The following is an 8383-nucleotide window of genomic DNA, read 5'->3' on the forward strand; positions in this document are numbered from 1 at the left end:
AATAAGACAACTTACTGTAGATTAGCTGTAGTTTGTTACCTTCCTGTTTGTGTTACTGTTTAATATTATGGTGGCCTGAGAAAGCTTTTACTTGGACTACAGGAAGATAAATAGAAAGGATCGTGGGGGTTTTTCTAATCTAAATTCGGCATGGGTATGAATAATTCTGGGCTTCTATCTATCTATCTATCTATCTATCTATCTATCTATCTATCTATCTATCTATCTATCTATCTATCTATCTATCTATCTATCTATCTATGTGGTGTTGCTCAGATTAGCTCCATCCATCGCTCGCTGCCAGACCTACATTCGGGTGAGTAAAGTGTCACTGGACAGAGGGAGGGAGGTAATAGGAGGGATGTGACCCTGCAACCTTCCCCACGACAGATGGAACCAATCTCGCCCGTCCGAGACAGTCCATCTATTCATACCTACCCACCGTGGTGTGTGTTTCTGTGTGTTTGTGTGAGTGTAATGATAGCGCTCATCCATTCACACGGCTGCCGGTGATGCAACTCAATGCCTCGCTGTGCTTAAAAGCTATTACACGTCAAGACTGAATTTGTGTGTTTTCCAGGTGTGCGTGTGTGTGTGTGTGTGTGTGTGTGTGTTTGTGTGCGACTTCAAACCCGTGTCTCAGAGACAGAGCTGATATTTTATCACCAGCTCAGCTCCAAAAGCCAATTTACTGTCTGATGGTTGGATTTTCAGTTCAGCCGAACCGGGAGGGGGCGGGGAGGAAATAATCTCGTGTGACTTTGAGTGAACTTTTATATTTTCCCAACTTATTTACACAAATCTGTGCAAATGAATACAGAAACGACACTGTTTTTATTTGTACGTTGAAGAATGAAAGCAAAATAAGAATAAAAAGCAACTAAAAATCCTCAATTTTGCAGCTGGGGAGGGAAATTTATATTGGTGCTGCAGAGGTTTTATGAGATGTTTCCAATAACTGCTCTCGTACAGACACACGCCGTCCGCTAGCTATACTCATACGCTGCAGAGAAAGGAAAGAGATGATTGCATTGGCTTTAGAAGTAAAGCATGCATGTAAATGTGTTTAAAACCTTTCATCCGTCGCTGTGCATCCATTGTGTCTTCTGCTCTGCTTGTCCTTGGAGAACAACAGAGTGCCTATTGACTGTATAAAGTCATCTCTCCTTCACCAATATTTACATTTTAAGCATGTCCCTGTGCATACTTTGTGTGTGGATGTATACGAGAAAGACAAAGAGTATGTAAATGCAGAGGAAGAACAACCCCAAGTGCACACACACACACACACACACACACACATATATATACCCACCACTCTGATGCACAGTTAGTGTTTTGGGAGGGTGTGATGCTAAATGAAGCGTGAAATGAAGAGTCAGAGATGTAAGAACATTCCTTCCCCAGGGAACCTCTACAGCGGACTGACACAGACCGGGCCGAGATAGATCAGGACGGCCAAAAACTAAAACCTCTAATGTCGCTGCATCAGCATGCCCCCTGGTGGGTGGAGCGTGATGTTTCCTATAACCTCGCTGCTCTTTTTCAGCACCGTTTCCCCCCTTAAATCCTACGCGAGCAAACCGCATCCTCGTTTACATTTTGAACGAAACGTTTTTTTCGCCAAAAGACGAGACTCAGGTAGACGTAGCAGGAGAGGCTTCAGGTTTTGAAGGAGATGCAAAGTCAACGTGAGGAGGACAGAATGGAGGCAGAAGTCTGCAACAGGACTTAACAGTCCAGTGAGAATCATTATTCTCAGACTCAAATTCAATTTTTGTTTACTGTTTGGTTAGATTTTGTAAAATGGCCCAGTTTGGGTAAAATTAGGTCACTTTAACAGAATGTTTGAAGCTTCTACTCATTTTCTTTTTATGAGTTTCATCCTAATAAGTGTCAAAAAGTAGTCAAATAAATGACAAAGATACACCAATTTGAAATGAAAACCCTCAAAACATATTTAGGAATGCAGTTTATATGGGTAGGAACGTAGTTTTAGGGTGGCGCGGCTTCTTTTTTGAGAGTACGTATGGATTTCTTGGATTTTTTCCCACTCCCGTCACATTTTTTTTCCCCTGAATGTGGGCTCATTTCTTCCTGCAATGCAAACTCCTTCTCCTCTATGGAAACAGAACGACCATGACTACAACGAGAGAGAACTTGAGAATGTCTTTCGTGCAGTATGATGCAGCCATAATGCCGGAAACAAAGGGAAAAAATGAAGTTACATTTCTGTGATTGTTCATTTTCGAAAACTGAAAAAACGTCCACAGGCGTTGCCAATCCTGGAAAAACAATGGTGGCTCTACACGCTGTAGATATTCTACTACTTACATCTTTATTTGTTTCTATACTTTTCTTCCTTCTATTCTGTGTAAACACTGCCTGCAGTTCATCTGAAAACTGTCTGACTTCTTGTCACGTGACCGTTGTTGTGCCACGGATTGCAGATGTACTTGTTTTTTTTTACAGAATGTGGGACAAACCGTTTATTTATGGCAATATTTTAAAAAATGAGACATGTGGAATAAAGTGATTTTAACAAAATTTCGCGATTTTAAGCTCAGATTTGGTGAAGTTTCTCAATTAAACTGCATGTTACGGATGTCTAAATGAACAACAGTGATATTTCTGTGTTTCAGTCATAACTGATGTAATTTTGCAAATTTTTTTTCTCTCACTAAAACATGCCTGTCTGTGGGTTCTGGGATTCACAGGGGAAAGACTGAATTGTCATTTTTATTTCAACTGATGCCATGTTCACATTTGCCAATTTGGGATGTCAGGTTTTGTCGTTTTTATTTCGCCTTTAACCAATTCGCAGCGAGCGGCTCGTGGGCACTGAGTAGATTTTCCACCGCCACAGACGCCGCGGTAGCCAGCTAACCTTCTTAATGGCAACGTGTCGATTTACAAGTTGTTAATTCTGTAATTTGAGCTACAACAACCTGCACAACTGCACTGCTCTGATCCAAATTTGTTGGCATTTTCACGGTAATTTCTCTGTTGAATATTTCTGGCCGCCGCACAGGAAGATGTCCTCATTCTTCACGCCGCCTACAGAGCTCTGATTGGCTCAGTTCGTTTTCCAACTGGGCAAACAACCAATGAACGCTACCTGTTTGATTTATTGGAGAAAAAAAAATAAAAAAAAGAGAGAGAACAAGATGTGGGCTAAGATGGAGAAGAGAACTGAAGAAATAAGTAACATATTCTTTTACTCATATATTATATACAGCAGCACCATAGGAGACGTGTATTTAAAAACCACCTTCCATTTTTAACTGTTTGGGTCATGAAAGCGACACATTTAGATCTGGTTCCTGGTCCTGACACTCCTTTCCTGAAGTTCTGATATTTACCCATCCTTTTCCTCCTGTTGTATTTCTGATTTGTCACCTACAACACCTTGCAAGTGTTTTACGAGGCGGGAACATGCGCTAAAACAGACCTCCGCCATATGAGTGATAAAGTCCCAGCACTGAATTTAAGTAGTATTCCCCTTTAATGGCCATCGCTAACATTATCATCCCAGACTTGACTGCCACAGCAGGTCACTTAATTCTATTGGCGGCATTTCCAGCTTTCCTCTCCTCCACCGGAGTCCATTACAGTTGGGTCTTATCTCCTCTAATATGCTGCGCCGTTAATGAACAATCAGTCCTGTTAATGTCCTGCTAATTAATGGCCCATCAGTCTCTTCAGAGTGGTAATTAAGTGCCAGTTGAGGCGTCTAATTGGCATGATTTCTGATTGGATCGAGTCACGCTCGACCCCTCTGGGACACAGGAAGTGAATTATAGCGTTGTCATCGCTGCGGAGAGGACTTTTACAAAGACTGCTGACTTGCTTGTTTAAGGAATAGAATCATCTTGTTAACCCGAGTAGCAGTGAACTGAATGACAGTTTCACTTGAGCGACTGTCGGAGGACACGCTGTCAAATCTGGATTAAAGAACAGTCAATGACAGACGCCGGTTTCCTTCTGCACTTCCTCAACTGTTGACCGTCTGAACCCTAAAACCTGTTGTTGAGCTTGGAAGGCAGGTTTTCTTTTTTACCAATTAGCAAAATGATATTATATTGTTAACCAGAAAATGTAAAAACTGAGTTTTCGATTCCGTTCATTTACTGCTTTGACACGAATAGTGTAGCATCATCAGAAAATATTGGCATAAACTACGTTCAACAACCACTGGGTTCTAGGCTCCAGGTATACACACTGTCATCTGTTTCTATGCATGTTATCATTATCTTTCAGTTTTAATACTCTATATTTGGCAATATTTCCGATTTCAAAATATAATTATGACAAATCCTGACTTATTGAGCGAATAAAAAAGGGTCTTTAGGATTTTCATAACGTATTTTACAGCTAATTTTTTGCTCATCAATTCAAATTTTAATCTCCGTTTATCTCAGTTTTCTGCTGACACGTTATCACATGAGCAAAGTTCCACCTTTACATAAATTGTATTTTGCCCAGTTGGTCAGTTTCTCTGGTCAGGATGGAATTGTTAATCTTGACCTCGACCGTGAGGCTAATTCTGCGGAGCTGCTGTTTGTTTAATTTTTAAAAATTACACAACAAAACAAATGAGGAAACTGCTCCCTGAGGTAGCAGAGCCAGTGGGAAGCAGGTTCGTTTTCTCATAGACTTCTATACAATCGGGCTTCAGAGGAGTCGCCCCCTACTGGTTGTTAGAAAGAAGGCAGGTTTAAAGCTTAATTTTTCAAATGTGGAAGTCACACATCGATCTTTTGTGTACAATCAGAGCAACTGACGAAGCAAAAAGCTGGACTTTATAAACACAAGAGAAACTAACTGGGTAACAAGTCAAAGGTTAAACAATGAAAAGCTTCTGATCCATTTTTGATATATAATCACTGAATATGACAGCTTTATCGACTTAAAATGCATAATTTAAAATGGTATCTCTTTATAAAGGACAGCAGAGGTTTAGCTCATGGCCAATGCGGTTTTAGTAAACAAGGCTATCAAAAAAGTTTGTTTGCGATTCGTCCTGAAAATTACACAACAATGCAAATTAGGAGAATGTTTGATGACATAACAGATCAACTGATAGACTTCAATGCAGTCAGGCTTCTTTTTGCAACCAGAAGAGTCGCCCCCTGCTGGCTGTTAGAGAGAATGACAGTTTAAGATTTTACTTTTTAAAACCCAAATCTTTTATTTGCAGTCTTTGCAACTGACAAAGCAAAAGGCTGGACTTTATAAACACAAGAGAAACTAACTGAGTAACAAGTTTAAAGGTTAAACTAATAAGGGCAGGAAAAAAAAAAAGCCTCAGAAACTTCGGAAGCAAAACCAGCACACAACCTCAAAATGAAGCATTCGACCCACTTTTGATATATAAGCACTAAATATGGCAGCTTTTAGACAAGTTTCTGAGTGCTACAATGCATAATTTAAAATCCCTTCATAAAGGACAGCAGAGATTTAGCTCGTGGCCGATGCGGTTTCAGTAAACAAAGCTACCAAACAAGCTTCACACATGGCTGATGGTGAGCGCCTTCACTAATTGGAAAAAAAAAAAAAGAAGTGGTAATAGAAAAGATTCTCAGGCAAACACAGGTTGAAAAAAGGCAGAATTGCGCGGTAGATTCACACGGTGGGACGCTGGCTGCGAGCTGCTCGGTTAATTAGTTTGACTGTTAAAAAAGAACAGAAATAGCCAAAGGTTTAGGGGCAGAGTTAAAGGCGAAGAGGAGGCTCGGTATAATACAAGCTAACAGTGTGAGGTGGCAGTTTTCACTCACATATGGCTGACTGGTTGCTTCAAGCTGTTGGATAATGAGTGAGAGAAAAGGTAAAGAGAGAAGAGGGGGATGCGGGGAAAGGAAGAGAGAGATGGGGGAGGGTGAGGTGGTTTCTATAATGAGGGGACAGAAGAGACAAACACCTGAGTAGAGAGAGAAGGTTGGAGGCGAATAAAGACTCCATTTGGCAGCTACTGTACGAACACACACCGATGCACAGAGTATACCGGTTGCTCGGAGCAGCTCGGGATAATAAGAAACACAATAAGGTGGTTTTTATAATGAGAAACAACAGCTGAACCACCGATGGCAGAGAGAGCGGAGCGAGGAGGGTTGCAGGCGATGGACAGCTCCACTTACTGTACAAAACAAGGCTCTGCACGGAAATAGAAAGTTGTTATACGACACCTGGACTTACTGAAACAAAAAGAAGAAGTATGGTAAGTGGAGATATTTAATGCGGCCCTGACTAAAAAAAAAGAAGCCTGGCCTCTGTATACTGCGACTGTGGTTGTTGTGATGGAGGATTTGCAGGATGCATCGTTTTAACAAAGTCTGGTGTCAGACGGCAGAGAAGGAATGATGCAGATGGACTGGGAGAAACTGGAAATCAGTCACAGCCAGGGCCGGTCCTGACCAATTTGGTGCCCTAGGCAAGATTGTAGTTTGCGCCCCCTAGCATCACAGTGGATTTCACTCCTAATTTTCATACAGTTATACAAACTGTATGCATGTATTCAAGCTTTAAGTATAAACAACACACTGAATGAAACTGAAGAAACAAGTCTTTGTGACACTCCCTGGCTAACTGACTTGTATTCAGGCAAATATTTAACCACAAGCGCCGATGCAGGTCCTCTACCGTCGTCTTCAGATGTTAGCGAAGACGGTTCGCTAATGTCTTAGCTGCTAACTTTAGCAGCGAAAACGCTCTCGTAGCGTCTTTACTGCAAACGTTAGCAGCTAAGATGCTAACGTAACGTCTTTGCTGCGAACGTTAGCAGCTAAGATGCTAACGTCTTTGCTCCGAACGTTAGCAGCTAAAACGCTCACGTAACGTCTTTACTGCAAACGTTAGCAGCTCAGACGCTAACGTAACGTAATGCATCTATACTTTACATATTCTCTGGTAAAAGTTAACATAGATATCCATCTGCTATTTTATCTGATTTAATGAAAAGATGCATTTTTGAGTTTGTGTTCAAAGCTGAAAATCTTACAAGAAATATGTCCTTTTCTGGTATGTTTGAGGTTTTAATAAATAGAAATTAAAGATGAAAATGGAAAAAGTGGTAGTGGAAGATTTGACAAAAGTCAAAATGCATGCAAAGAAATGGATCAAGCAATTATTGGATCAGATATTTGGCATCATTTTCATTTATCGTAGTCAGATTATTATTATTATTATTATTAGGACGATTTCTGATACATTTATTAAATATGTCACTTTGGTTCCGATGCAGTCATCTTACACAATGTCCCGCCCACAGCACCATCTGATTGGCTACACATCACAAGTAACAACCAATCAGCACTGAAAGATAACATATGTGCAAGAAAGAAACCAAAGAATTTCAATTAAGTTCTGTGTTGGAGTTTGTGTTGGACCAAATTTCGGCCCCATGACTGTTATTTTTCCAGCAAAAGTCTTCATCGGTTCTACATACTGATGATTAGTCTTCATGTTATGACTCTGCTCTGTTTAGGAGTCCTGGTAAGACATGACAAGCCACATTTAATATGGCTTTGAGCTTTTACTATCAGGTGTCAAAAAGTCTTGTGTGAAAACGGATAAATCACTGTGACAGGTTCCTTTCAATAGTTTGCAGTGAACCTTTTCATTCCCCATCGTTTACCTGCATTTAACAGACAAAGTAGCTGCTGCAGCAGAGAGAAATCCTTTATAGCGAATGTGAGGACAGCATGATATAGATGTTAAGAGAAAAAAGGCATGAAAGTGCGAGTTAAGAGGCTTGTTGTTCCGTTTATGTGAGTGTATACGAACGCTGAGGTGTGTTTATGTGTGTGTGATCACAGAGCTTCCACTGCCTTCCTCTTCTTTTTTTTTTTTTTTTTTTTTTCCTCCTGGATAAGCACTTTGTTGTCCTTGGGAGACTGCTGGTGCTTGGCTTCTCGTGCACGCTCGCCAGGCGCTGTTCCACCGAGCCGTGCACGTGAGGTGACCTTCCTTTGCCTCTGGCTCAGTCACGCTTCCGTGCACTGCACACAAAGTCCACGCGCACACACACACACACACACAACACACACCGGCGTACCTTCGGGGCCTCGGGATAACACACAGCGTCCCCTGCGATGTTTCAAACTGACACACATCCCGCGTTGTTCGCTTTAATGGAACCAACAGAAACACAAACTACCGCGTTTACACACACACAGAGGCGCACAAAGTAACATATAGCATCCATTTCCATCTCCGGGGGCTTTAGCTGCTGCTGGTCACACAGGTGTCCAAACAAAAGAGCCACCAGCAAATCCACGGACTCACACGGATTTTCACATAAACTCTGCAAACACACACGTCTCGACACAAAAGTGCGACGATTTCGGACCATCTGTTGAAAGCACAGATCAGCACTTTTACG

Source organism: Stegastes partitus, unplaced genomic scaffold, assembly GCF_000690725.1.
Source record: "Stegastes partitus isolate 25-593 unplaced genomic scaffold, Stegastes_partitus-1.0.2 Scaffold88, whole genome shotgun sequence".
Lineage (NCBI taxonomy): Eukaryota > Metazoa > Chordata > Actinopteri > Pomacentridae > Stegastes > Stegastes partitus.